Genomic DNA, 13,404 nt, shown 5'->3' on the forward strand with positions numbered 1-13,404 from the left:
TGTTGCTAAGAGAGACATTTGCTAAGTAAGTTTTGCACCATATTATGACCTATTTTGCCACAGTTGTTAAGTCGATCACTGCATGTGTTTAGCAACATGGTCCTTAAGTGCCTCTGGCTTCCCCATTGACTTTGTCAGAAGGTTGCAAAAGTGGATCACTTTTGCAACCGTCATAACTATGAGTCATTCAAGCCTCTGAATTTTGATCACCTGGCCAGGAGGATGCTGCAATTGTCGCAAGTGTGAAAAAACGGTCCTAAGTCACTTTTTCCCTGTGCCGTTGTAACTTCAAACATTCACTAAATGAACTGCTGCAAGTGGAGGGCTACTAATAATCCATACTTAATTATCAACCTGATCTTGAGTAGGCAAAAGGATTCAAAAGCCAGTGTCGGATTTTGGCAGGTGGAAACCAGTCAACACAAGGAAGAATTAGAAGTAGCATCAGAATTACAGAGTTGGAAGGGACCCTGTAGGACATCTAGTCCAACCCCCACCCCACCCAAGCAGGAGACCCTAGACCAGACATGTCAAACACAAGGCCCGGGGGCTGGATCCGGCCCGGGAAGTGGTTTCATGCGGCCCGCGAAGCCATGCTGTAAACAGTGAGGGAACGGCCCCCACTGCCTTGGCCCTGGCCCAGAGACCCTCCTTCTGCTAGAGACCCTCAGATCTGTCCCACTCCTGCCCAGGCCCCCCATAGGTACCCTTGATGCCAACCACGTAGAGCTGGCCATGCCCACCCAGTAGGCCATACGCACTCTAGCCACGCCCACCCAGTAGACCACGCCCACCCAGGCCACACCCACCCAGCCCCCTGAGGGCAACCACAATGCTGATGCGGCCCTCAATGAAATTGAGTTTGACACCCCTGCCCTAGACCATTTCTGACAGGTGGCAGGCCAGATTCTTCTTGAAAGCTTCCAATGATGGAGCACTCACCACTTCTGGAGGCAGGTTGTTCCACTGGTTAATTATGCTCACTATTAGGAATGTTCTCCTTATTTCTAGGTTGAATCTCTCCTTGATCAGTTTCCTTGGACCCCCTCCTCTCCGTGAGACCCCCTCCAATATTGGAAGACGGCTATCATGTCCCCCCTCGTCCTTCTCTTCGTTAAACTAGACATACCCAAATCCCAGCGACTGTTCTTCATAATGGTTTAGCCTCCAGTCCCCTGATCATCTTTGTTGCTCTTCTCTGCACTCTTTCTAGAGCAGGGATCTTCAAACTTGGCCCTTTTATGACTTGTGGACTTCAACTCCCAGAATTCCTCAGCCAGGTATGCTGGCTAAGAAATTCTGGGAGTTGAAGTCCATAAGTCATAAAAGGGCCAAGTTTGAAGACCCTTGTCTAGAGTCTCAACATCTTTTTTTTTAATAGTGTGGAGACCAAAACTATATATATATATATATATATATATATATATATATATATATATATATATATATATATATATATATATATATATATATATATATATATATATATATATATATATATATATATATATATATATATATATATATATATATATATATATATATATATATATATATATATATATATATATATATATATATATATATATATATATATATATATATATATATATATATATATATATATATATATATATATATTTTTTTTTTTTTTTTAAAAAAACCACCTACTCTTCTCCAGCATTAAAAAAAAACACCAAACAAACTACCAGGGCTTCTGCAAAACCTTGCATCTATCAATCTCCCTAGCCACGATTCCAACCCCTTCTAAAGAAAACTCGCGTGGAGCACTCGAGGCACGGAGCTTCCACCCCCCCCCGCACCCCCTCGGTCCTTTGTGTGTCTCCCCCCCCCTCCCCAACCTGGCCTGGGAGTCGCTATTTCCTCGCTCGACTTTGTGCCTGGAGAAGCCAATCAGCCGGCAGCATTCCTGGCTTCCTGTCTCGGGTAGGTGTGCTCCACCTCCGCGCTCACCTGGAGAAGTTGAGCAGAGCCCGACGCGGAGCCCCGGGAGGGGGGAAGCGGGAGGCGCAGGCAGCCCGGGAACCGCCGCGGGGAGCCCCATGGACTGGCCAGCCTCGCCCCCCAGGCCGAGGAAGGGGAGCCGCTTCAGGTAAGCCACCTGCCTGGGGACTTGGAAGGACTTGGGCAAAGGTTGCTCCGCTGCCACGTTCCAGGCTGAAGGCGAGCGGGGAGACGCGCCGGGGCCTGGCGCAGGAATTCCAGGTGAGCTGCGTCAGGTCGAGCCCGGAACCTGATTGAGGCTGACAGGCAGTTCGTTGCAGGCAAAAATTCCTCCCCCCCCTCTCTCTCTCTCTCCCTCTCTCTCTCTCTCTCTCTCTCTCTAAGTCTCTCTAAGTCTCTCTCTCTCTCAATTTCTTTTTCAAAGTCTCTCAATCTCTCTGTCTCTCTCAAAGTCTCTCAATCTCAGTCTCTCTCTCTCCCTCTCTCAATTTCGTTCTCTCAAAGTCTCTCTCTCTCTCTCTCTCTCTCTCTCTCTCTCTCTCTCTCTCTCTAAGTCTCTCTCTCTCTCAATTTCTTTTTCAAAGTCTCTCAATCTCTCTGTCTCTCTCAAAGTCTCTCAATCTCAGTCTCTCTCTCTCCCTCTCTCAATTTCGTTCTCTCAAAGTCTCTCTCTCTCTCTCTCTCTCTCTCTCTCTCTCTCTCTCTCTCTCTCTAAGTCTCTCTAAGTCTCTCTCTCTCTCAATTTCTTTTTCAAAGTCTCTCAATCTCTCTGTCTCTCTCAAAGTCTCTCAATCTCAGTCTCTCTCTCTCCCTCTCTCAATTTCGTTCTCTCAAAGTCTCTCTCTCTCTCTCTCTCTCTCTCTCTCTCTCTCTCTCTCTCTCTCTCTCTCTCTCTCTCTCTCTCTCTCTCTCTCTCAAAGTCTCTCTCTCTCCCTCTCTCTCCCTCTCTCAGTCTCTCAATTTCTTTCTCTCAATCTCAATCTTTCAATTTCTCTTTCTCTTTCTCTCTCTCTCTCTCAATCTCCCTGTCTCTCCCTCTCTCAGTCTCTCAATTTCTCTCAATCTCAATCTTTCAATTTCTCTTTCTCTTTCTCTCTCTCTCTCTCTCTCTTTCTCTTCCCTCCCCCCCACAGCTGGGGAGACCCCTCCCTCTTCTCCTAAAGTTTGTGTATTGTCTGTTGAGTTTTCCTTCTGAGTTTTCCCCCCTCCGTGGGGAATGATCCACCATCCTGAGCTGGATCCCTTTTGTGGGAACAAACGCCAGGCTGGAGATGCTGGCATTCCCACGCTGGCCGGGAATTGTCCAGGAATCTGTGCGCCCTCCCGCCCCCCCCCCCCAAATATTGGAAGTTGTTGTTGTCCAAGGCTGTTAAAAGGCAAGAAGCTCCTGCCATGGAAACTCCTCAAACTTATGGTCCCCGACTTGACAATAGTTCGTTTAGCGACCGTTCCAAGTTACAACCGTGCTGAAAAAAGGCCATTTTCACACCTGGCAACATCCCCCCAGGGTCATGCGATTTACATTTCGATGCTTGACAATTGGTTCATATCTGTGAGGGTTGCAGTGCCCCCCCCCGGGTTTTCTCTGTGTGTGTGTGTGTGTGTGTGATGTGGTCTCCCTTTTTTTGCGCCCTTCTGACAAGCGAACTCAACAGAGAAAGCCGGATTCACTTAACAACCGTGTTACTAATTTAACAGCTGTAGGGTTTTGCTTAGCAAACATGGCAAGAAAAGTTGTAAGCGTGGGGTGAAACCCACTTAGCCAATGACTTGCTTAGCAACGCAAATTCTGGGCTTATTTCGTGGTCGTCAGTCGAGGACTAATTGTAGTCAGCAAGGGCGCTTCCAGACTTCAAATTTTGGGGGCCACCATCCCCTATAGCAGGGGTAAACAACGGTTGGCTCTTTTATGACTCGTGGACTTCAACTCCCAGAATTCCTGAGCCAGCAGAATTCTGGGAGTTGAAGTCCACGAGTCATAAAAGAGCCAAGGTTGCCTATCCGTGTCCCTCTCCTTCCGGGACCAGGGCAACGACTTAAAAATCTGTGTGCAGGATCCCTGAAAAGAAATCTTTGCCATCCCCAAAGTTGAGGCTGTCCCCCCCCTGCCAAGTGGTTTTTTTCCCCAAGAGACGGTCCTTCCCCCCCCCACCCCTCCCAGCGTTGCAATATCAGCCAAGGGGGCCACTGAGGACAATCTCCAAGGCCAATGAACCCAGCTGGAATTCCAGACACCTCGGCTGGTTTTTTTTTTATTCCCCTGGGATCTGCTGTCTGTCAGCTGCCCTCCTGTGACTGGCTGTCATTAAAGGTGATTAATGCTTTTTTGCACAGAGAGAAAGGGGATATTTTCCTTGTCCACTTCCTTCTCAGAAATTCCTCTGAAATTATTTTCTGCATTTGCCCAACATGGGAGTTTAGGTTGAAAGGAAAGTGGGCAGTTGATGGTTTGTCACCCCTCTGATGGTTTCTCCCTCCCCCCCCCACAGCCCTTGTTGAATGGACTAGGCCAGGGGTAGGCAACCTTGGCTCTTTTACGACTCGTGGACTTCAACTCCCAGAATTCCTGAGTCAGCATGGCTTAGCTTGGAAACCTCTCCCTTTCCCCTCAGCGTGGCTGGCTCAGGAATTCTGGGAGTTGAAGTCCACGAGACATAGAGCGGCCTAGGCCAGGGGTAGGCAACCTTGGCTCTTTTACGACTCGTGGACTTCAACTCCCAGAATTCCTGAGCCAGCTTGGCTCAGCTTGGAAACCTCTCCCTTTTCCCTCAGCCTGGCTGGCTCAGGAATTCTGGGAGTTGAAGTCTATGAGTCATAAAAGAGCCAAGGTTGCCTACCCGTGGACTAGTCGATCAATTAAACCACGCGTAGCTCCATTCTGAAGGCATCATGAGTCAAGTGAATGTAGGACTTTTGTTGACCTGGATTTAAGGTTCATCATATTATTTGAACCCATCCACGTCTTTAAATTATCTATGTTCTTTCTTTCTTTCTTTTACTTGCTCTTCATGTATGCAGTTAATTTATTGAAGTTCCCAATTTTGCAATATTACTCTTCCTCAAAAAAAAATAATCTAAAATAATGTGTACCTGGTTGTTAGTGGAGTATTCTAGCTTTTGTTTACAAGTTTTAAAGTACAAGTATCAAATACATCAAGTATAATTGTCTAACCGGCATTCTCCCTAGTTCTACATATATAAACTTTTAATTATCCTTTTAATTTTATTCTGATTTTGTCATTTAATTTTGTTAAGCTATTTGGTTTCAGGCAGTCAGATCGATTTTAGATTAGTTAACGTTGATTTTACTTCAGCGTAGAGAGAACAATAAAACAGGGAAGACTATAAATGGGTCTAAATAATATACCTTCTAATAAAATAAAGGTAAGTTTCAGGTCTTCTAATTTCTTGAGACCTTTTGAATAGAACTTAAAAATATTTCTAGCATTGGTTGGTAACTGGGAAATATCACCTGGTAATTGGTACATCTGTAGTTAGATATATGCATAAAATTAAAAAAATGAAGTCTGCTTTAGGTACTTGACAAACTTTAGCGATCATCTCAAACCCGACCATCCTTCTGTCTTCATTTGTGCCAAACGCCGCCTCATCTGTTTATTTTGAAAGATTAAGAGAGACATTTTTAACAATCCAAATCTGAACGATTTTTCTTTCCCTGGTCTGGTCCAAGTTGCTGTTTAGTCTTTGCTCCTGTTCTTATGTATTCTCTGGGCGTTATCCCTCATAAAAGAATGGTGTATAGATAGGCTGATTGTATTAGTGAGTTGCAGGAGTTGATACTATATTTTAATTAAGGTGTAGTCATGCTGCTGGAAGCCATAACTTCAACCATTACAGCCCTGCTACAGAAAGGATGTACGGTAATATTTTTGCTGCTGATTGCTATTTTCTAGCTCTTGAGACGGTCTCGGCACTTCATAGATGGCTTGGGTGGTCCATGCTGTTACCAGGACGAGCCAAAAAGTCTGGCCTTGGAGATGGTAGGATCAGTCCTCGACTTACGACAGCTTGTTTAGTGACTGTTCAAAGTGACAATGGTTTTGTCAACGCTGCTAACATCTCTCTCTCTCTCTCATTCTCTGATTCTGTGTTTCTTTCTCGCTTTCTCTCCATTTCTCTTTCTTGCTTTCTCTCTCTCTGTTCCTCTTTCTCTCTCTCTCTCTCTCTCAATCTCTCTCTCTCCCCCAACCCACCTTACAGGGTTGTTGTCATGGGGAAAAAAGAGGAGGAGGAAGGAGTACTATGTATGCTCGCTGCCTTGAGTTACGAAGGAAGGAAGGAAGGAAGGAAGGAAGGAAGGAAGGAAGGAAGGAAGACTGTCTTTGGTATACTTCTGTACAAGCCTGGAGATGTGACGTCTTTAAGAAGCATTTAATGCATGTAGCTCTTTAAAGCAGCTGCATCTTTTTCCAGCTGCCTGCAGTAACCAGAGGGAGGGAAGGAAGGAAGGAAGATGAAGGAGGGAGGGAAGGAAGGAAGGCAGGCAGGCAGGCAGGCTGTCTTTGGTATACTTCTGTACAAGCCTGAAAATGTGACTTCTTTAACAAGCATTTAATGCATGTAGCTCTTTAAAGCAGCTGCATCTTTTCCCAGTCTCCTCAAGTAACCTGCAAAAAGGCCCGCTGCCTGTGGCAAGCAGAGAGATGCTGTGCTTGTACCAGGGTCTCTTGTTTTTCTTGTGATTCCTTCCAAAGCTTCTTAAACCACCTTGGAAAGCCGACTGAAAGTTGCACCACAGCCGTGTACAGCCAGGGTGGACTTGTGGCTACCCTCTGTGCATCGTTTTCTCCAGCGCCCTGGATGCCACAGTTGGCTACCATATTTGGAAGGGAGCAGCTGGTGCTTCCCTTGATGGAACCAAAGCAGCTGCAAGCCCAAGGCTGGATGGGGCTTACATACACACACACACACACACACACACACACACACACACACACCCTCCCCTGGAATGCCAGCATGAAGAGTTCCTCCTTTACAGCGCTCCACCCCCACACTATTTTGGGAGAAGAAGGGGGAGAACAACTGCCCAGGACAAGAGCAAAGAGTGTGATAGACAGGCCACTGTGTCACCCAGTGCAAGGTGATGGCGTGGCCAAGATGACCCTTGGCACAACTGGCCAGGAGGATCTGCAGGCCGAGGGGCAGGATAGCAGGCCCATTCGAGCCGTCCCCAAAAAGAAAAAAGGCCTTTTCACGCAGGTTAATGAAGGTGGAAGCTGTTTGGGTTAAGTTGGGGAACAAAATCCAGGCTTGTGGAATAGCTTGTTCTCTGTTGCCTCCCCTTCTTGCTTGACACCTTATTACTAATTTAACAACTGCAGGGAGTCACAACGATGGGCTGAAAAGTGGTAAAACGGGAGCAAAACTCACTTAACAAATGTCTCACTTAGCGACATAAATTTCGGTAGCCGTGGTTGTAAGTTGAGGCTACCTGTAAAACCTCCTCCGGTGGTGTGACTCTTGAGTTAGAGTAAGCAGCTACCCAGTGAGGGAAACACAAGGTACACGAAGTTGCTGAGGCTCCCAGCTGAATCTTAAACGGGCAATTGTCAGTTGATTGCAAGGTTTGCTGTTAACGAGTTTCTCCCACTCTCACACCCACACCCACAGCACAGAGACCACACCCTTGCCCTTGATTACTTGACAAGCACCAGAGCTTCAGTCAATCACGTCTTTGTCCTCCTCTCAAAAAATGACTTTTTAAGGAAGATAATCACTTCTTATGCATTTTCTGCAGTATATCAGACTGCTATTTATTTATTTATTTATTTATTTATTTATTTATTTATTTATTTATTTATTTATTTATTTATTTATTTAATCAATCAATCCCATTTAGAGCCTTGGTGGAGCAGTGGGCTAATGCCTCCTTAAGTAACACCAGCTGCCTGCAATTAGTGCAAGTTCGCATCCCACCAGGCTCAAGGTTGACTCAGCCTTCCATCCTTCCCAGGTAGGTAAAATGAGGACCCAGATTGTTGGGGGCAATTAAGCTGACTTTGTAATAATGCCGCTTGGGGTGTGTGTGAAAGCCCTAATAAGCAGGCATATACATAGAATGAAGGCTACTGCTAAGCTTGTAAGCCGCCCTGAGTCTTCGGAGAAGGGCGGGATATAAATGGAATTAAAATAAAATAAAAAATAAAAAAATATCCCGCCCTCCTCCGAAGACTCAGGGCAGCTTACAATCTAAAGCACAAATCAATGTGCTTAGCAATATAGCGTATCATATGTGGACTAGCAATATAAATTAGCATGTCCTCTAGGTTTAATAAAACACTTCTTTGTGGCAGCAGCTCAAATCCCGGAATACTGCTATCCTATCTCCCCTATTTCTTCTTTTCTTTAGACTAGCCCAGGGGTAGGCAACCTCGGCTCTTTTATGACTCATGGACTTCAATTCCCAGAATTCCTGAGTCAGCTATGCTGACTCAGGAATTCTGGGAGTTGAAGTCCATGAGTCATAAAAGAGCCGAGGTTGCCTACCCCTGGACTAGCCAAACCCAAGTCCCACAGCCGTTCTTCGTCTGTTTTAGCCTCCAGGCCTTGGATCATCTTAGTTGCTCTTCTCTGAATTTTTTCCAAACTCTCAACATCTTTTTTGTGATATGGTGGCCAAAAGTGGCTGCAGGATTCCAGGTGTGGCCTCACTAGGGCTTTGTAAAGCGGTAATAATACTTCACGTGTGTGTGGTTCCTTAAGAGAATCTGCAGCCATTATTGTTTGTTTATGTATTTGTTAAATTTGTTTGCCACCCATCTCTACTGGGTGTAAGCCGCCCTGAGTCTTCGGAGAAGGGCGGGATATAAATGGGATAAAAATAAAAATAAAATAAAATCTCACTGGGGGGAGGGGCTACTCTGGGCAGTTTACAACAATATGGTTCCTTTTTTATGGATACTTCCCCCCCCCAAACAAAATGCAAGTAAAATAGAATCTAATTTGGGGTGATGGCAATTCAACACAATGCACCCAAATTCCTGAGAACGGATGGACCGAACTTTGTAACGTGTTAAAAAAAACAACACCTTTAAATGTGCAACATAAAGGGTTTTTCCCCCTCATATTTTGGTGTTTCTCCCCCTACACCGAATCACCCTTTTGCACAAAGTTGTACCTTTAGCTTTTCTCGTTTTAGTAATCATGAAGCTTCCAGTTGCCCATGGGAAAAAAAAAAGGTTGTCTCACAATTGCCAAGTGTGACTTTATGTAAATTAATGGAGTCGGAAGTGTACAACTGCATTGCTGAGTCCGTGAGACGCTGAAAATAGCTAATTAGAGGGATGAATCTAACCAGCAAAGCTAGTTTTAAACTAGTCCTACATTTGTGGGCGGTGCACAAATTTGGGATACAGTCACTTGACGTGAACCTCATTAGGTTTCCAAGCTGAGCCATGCTGGCTGAGGAATTCTGGGAGTTGAAGTCCACGAGTCATGAAGGGGCCATAGTTCCCCCACGCTGGCTGAGGAATTCTGGGAGTTGAAGTCCACGAGTCATGAAGGGGCCGTAGTTCCCCCACGCTGGCTGAGGAATTCTGGGAGTTGAAGTCCACGAGTCATGAGGGGGCCATAGTTCCCCCACGCTGGCTCAGGAATTCTGGGAGCTGAAGTCCACGAGTCATGTAGGGGGCCGTAGTTCCCCCACGCTGGCTCAGGAATTCTGGGAGCTGAAGTCCACGAGTCATGTAGGGGGCCGTAGTTCCCCCACGCTGGCTCAGGAATTCTGGGAGCTGAAGTCCACGAGTCATGAAGGGGCCGTAGTTCCCCCACGCTGGCTGAGGAATTCTGGGAGTTGAAGTCCACAAGTCATGAAGGGGCCATAGTTTCCCCCACGCTGGCTGAGGAATTCTGGGAGTTGAAGTCCACGAGTCATGAAGGGGCCATAGTTTCCCCCACGCTGGCTGAGGAATTCTGGGAGTTGAAATCCACGAGTCATGAAGGAGCCAAGGCTGCCTACCCCTGGACTATTCTAACAGAAAATTCCCATCTCGGGATCTGAAATAATTTATGGGTTAAGTGCAGTTTCCTTGTTGTCTAGAATCAAGGGTGGAGATTTGGTGGCCCTACCGGTATGGCTGAATTACACGTCCCAACAGCCATCAGCCAAACCGGTATGGGGAATTGTTATGAATTTATTTCAGCCACAAGTATAAACCGGAAATTCTGTATCCTTGTTTAAAGTAGGACGTTCCAGGAAGTTTCTATACAGCAAATGCGCACAAAACTGCTTTTTAAATCTAATTTCCTTTTCTCTATTCACGTTCAGGTAGAGTTTAAAAACTCATTTCTGTTTACTGCAGCCTTGAAAACATTCACCTCTGCTTGAGGTCAAGGCTGGGCTAGGTAATAAATTAGAAAACTCTTCCCCGAGCCTGTAGTTACAGAGCAGGTAGCGTTTTTCAGCGACTGAGTATGAGTTTCTCCTTGCTGTGGTGGAGAAGGTGTGTGTTGTCAGTTTTCTGTGGAAATGGTTTGCTGGTGGCTGAGAAAGAGACTGGCCCCGTGCCTTTCATGCCTAAGGCAAAACTGGAACTCGTCCTCTCCCAGCCTCCAAATGCTTTGAACCATTCTACCGAGTGGGCTCTCAGTAGCTATTCTATATTCCAACTTTCAAAAGTTATTTTTTTAAAAAAAGGAGAACGAACTTCAGTTTTCAGGGAATGGGACTTAGAATAAAATAGAGCTGGAAGGGACCTTGGAGGTCTTCTAGTCCAGCCCCCCACTCAAGCAGGAGAACCTATGCCATTTCAGACAAGTGACTGTCTAGCCTCGTCTTAAAAGCCTCCAGGGATGGAGCACTGACGATTTCTTTAGGCAAGCTGTTCCACTGGTTAATTGTCCTCACTGTCAGGAAGTTTCTCCTTAGTTCCAGCTTGTTTCTCTCTTGACCATTTTCTACTGAAGTTGGGAACATCAAGAGCAAAACCAGGTTTTTGGCAGTTCCTAGCTTCTGTTACTCGTCCCAGCTTCTGCTACCCTAGCAGTTCGAAAGCACGTAAAAATGCAAGTAGAAAAATAGGGACCACTCCGGTGGGAAAGTAGCAGCGTTCCGTGCGCCTTTGGCGTCTAGTCATGCCGGCCACAGGACCACGGAGACGTCCTCGGACAAGCGCTGGCTCTTCGGCTTTGAAACGGAGATGAGCACCGGCCCCTAGAGTCGGAAACGACTAGCACACACGTGCGGGGGAACCTTTACCTTTACCTAGTAGGCTCTTAGCCTGCTTACTTTGTTCTGGTGGCCCAAATTAGAGCAGGACCAGGAGGATTAACCCATTTAACAAAACACTATGTCACCATGTCTTCTCCTTGCTGGTTGAGTAGCTCCTGTTGATGGAGAACTTCTGCCTTTTCCAGCGAGGTGCCATCTTACCCCTTATTATGTAACAACGAAGTGTCCCAATGGTGCTTTTTCCAAAACGCAAGTGGAGTTTCTTTTTTTTTCTTTGAAAACATTTTGCTTCTCATCCGAGAAGCTTCTTGAATTCTGAAGAACTCAGTTCAATTCCAGAAGCTTCCTGAGAATTCAAGATGCTTCTTGGATGAGAAGCCAAATGTTTTCAAAGGGGAAAAAAAATCAAGAAAGTCCAATGAATTGCTTTTTGGAATAAAGCACCTTTTGGACAACCATGACCTGGATGATTGAGAATCTCCACACACACTGAACAACTAAAATGAAATTGCTGAGGGAGACATCGGTTTGGGTTGAAGTATTTGTGACACATCTCCATCCCTGTCTGAGCACAAAGTAGATATGGGTTCTTTGAGGAACTGGATAGGGCAGGGGTCTTCAAACGTGGCTCTTTCATGACTTGTGGACTTCAACTCCCAGAATTCCTCAGCCAGCCTGCCTGGCTGAGGAGTTCTGGGAGTTGAAGTCTACAAGCTGGGGTCTTCAAACTTTGGCCCTTTGGTGACTTGTGGACTTCAACTCCCAGAAATCCCCATCCCGCGTGCTTGGCTGAGGAATTCTGGGAGCTGAAGTCCAAAAGCAGGGGTCTTCAAACTTGGCCCCTTGATGACTTTGTGGACTTCAACTCCCCAAATTCCTCAGCCGGTGTGCCTGACTGAAGAATTCTGGGAGTTGAAGTCCACAGGTCATAAAAGGGCCAAGGTTGCAGACCCTTGGGATAGGGTGAAAGGCGGCTTAAATGGAAACCCCGATGGGTTCATTTTAAACAGGGTGACCCACTCCTGTGTCAGCAGATCTGGGACCCAAGAGTCCTCCTGCCTGAAGAGCAAGCGGAGGCCACGGCCAGAAACAAGGGCTATTATTGGACCCAACTTGGCCTGGTGTGCCAGTTCTGGGCCTTCTTGGGCCAGGAACCCCTAACCACGATGTTTCATTCCCTTGTCAACTTATGTTTAGTCAGGTATGTCCGATGGGGTGAGGAGCTGCTTCTGACAGTACCCTAGATAAAATATAGCACCCTGGCCACTTAACAAGGAGCAGGTTGACTAGCACTACAGGCACCGTGTGTTTGTGGCATTGACTGCCCAGAGTTTTCCAGTCTGGATTCAAGTTGTTGGTTGGTTAATCTGCAAAGCCCTTTTAAGCTCAGCATTTAAGAAGAGACATTTTCTCCCAATGAGTTTCCATCCCCCCCCTGAAAGGCATCAGTGTTCCAAATTCTGCAGGTTTGGCTTTGTTGTATCCGCTTGTGCCTTTGATTGGACATTGTCAGCCTCCCAGCGTCTTTTGAAGTGGGCGTTGCACAAATTGGCACGCCGATAACATTGGCTGTTGTCTATAAACGAAACGAAACGAAACGACAACATTTGAGAACTGTTGCTTCATGGGAAAGAGCAGACGACCTCATGCAATTCAGATTTTAAAAATGTTATAGCAGGGGTGCGCTTGGCTTACAAATTCCCACAGCTAAGCGAGGCAGTGGCTAAGTGGGCTTTGCTCCGTTTTACGACCTTTTTTTGCCGCAGTCGTTAAGTGAATCGCTGCGGTTGTTAAAGTGAACTGTGCGGTTGTCAGATGAATCTGGCTTCCCCCATTGATTTCGGCTTGCCGGAAGCCGGCTGGGAAAGTTACAAATGGCGATCACGTGACCCAAGGACGGTGCAACTGTCATGAGTGCATGCCAGTTTCCAAGCACCCAAATTTTGATCACGTGACCATGGGGATGCTGCATGTGTGAATACCATAACAAATCAATCAATCAACCAGAATAGAGCTGGAAGGGACCTTGGAGGTCTTCTAGTCCAACCCCCTTCTCAAGCAGGAGTCTCTATACTGGGGCAGGGAACCTCGGCTCTTTTATGACTCGTGGACTTCAACTCCCAGAATTCCTCAGCCAGCATGGCTCAGCTTGGAAACCTCTCCCTTTCCCCTCAGCGTGGCTGGCTCAGGAATTCTGGGAGTTGAAGTCCACAAACCATAAAGCGGCCTAGGCCTAGGCCAGGGGTAGG

General features: G+C 46.3%; 1 protein-coding gene across 4 annotated transcripts in view; it reads left to right on the plus strand.

The window, feature by feature from the left end:
* Positions 1 to 1,993: 1,993 nt before the first annotated feature.
* LOC308670091 (uncharacterized protein) overlaps positions 1,994 to 13,404 on the plus strand; it is a 60,969-nt gene continuing 49,558 nt past the window's right edge. The window contains exons 1-2 of one of the 4 annotated variants that reach the window (XM_081331296.1): positions 2,020 to 2,226; positions 5,880 to 5,966. The gene's annotated coding sequence lies outside the window, so the exon portion shown is untranslated. Of the gene's footprint in view, positions 2,227 to 5,879; positions 5,967 to 13,404 lie in introns of all 4 variants that reach the window. The other 3 variants (XM_081331298.1, XM_081331299.1, XM_081331295.1) reach the window with 3 other exon arrangements.

This window comes from Vipera berus (assembly GCF_964194415.1).
Source record: "Vipera berus genome assembly, chromosome: 6".
NCBI lineage: Eukaryota > Metazoa > Chordata > Lepidosauria > Squamata > Viperidae > Vipera > Vipera berus.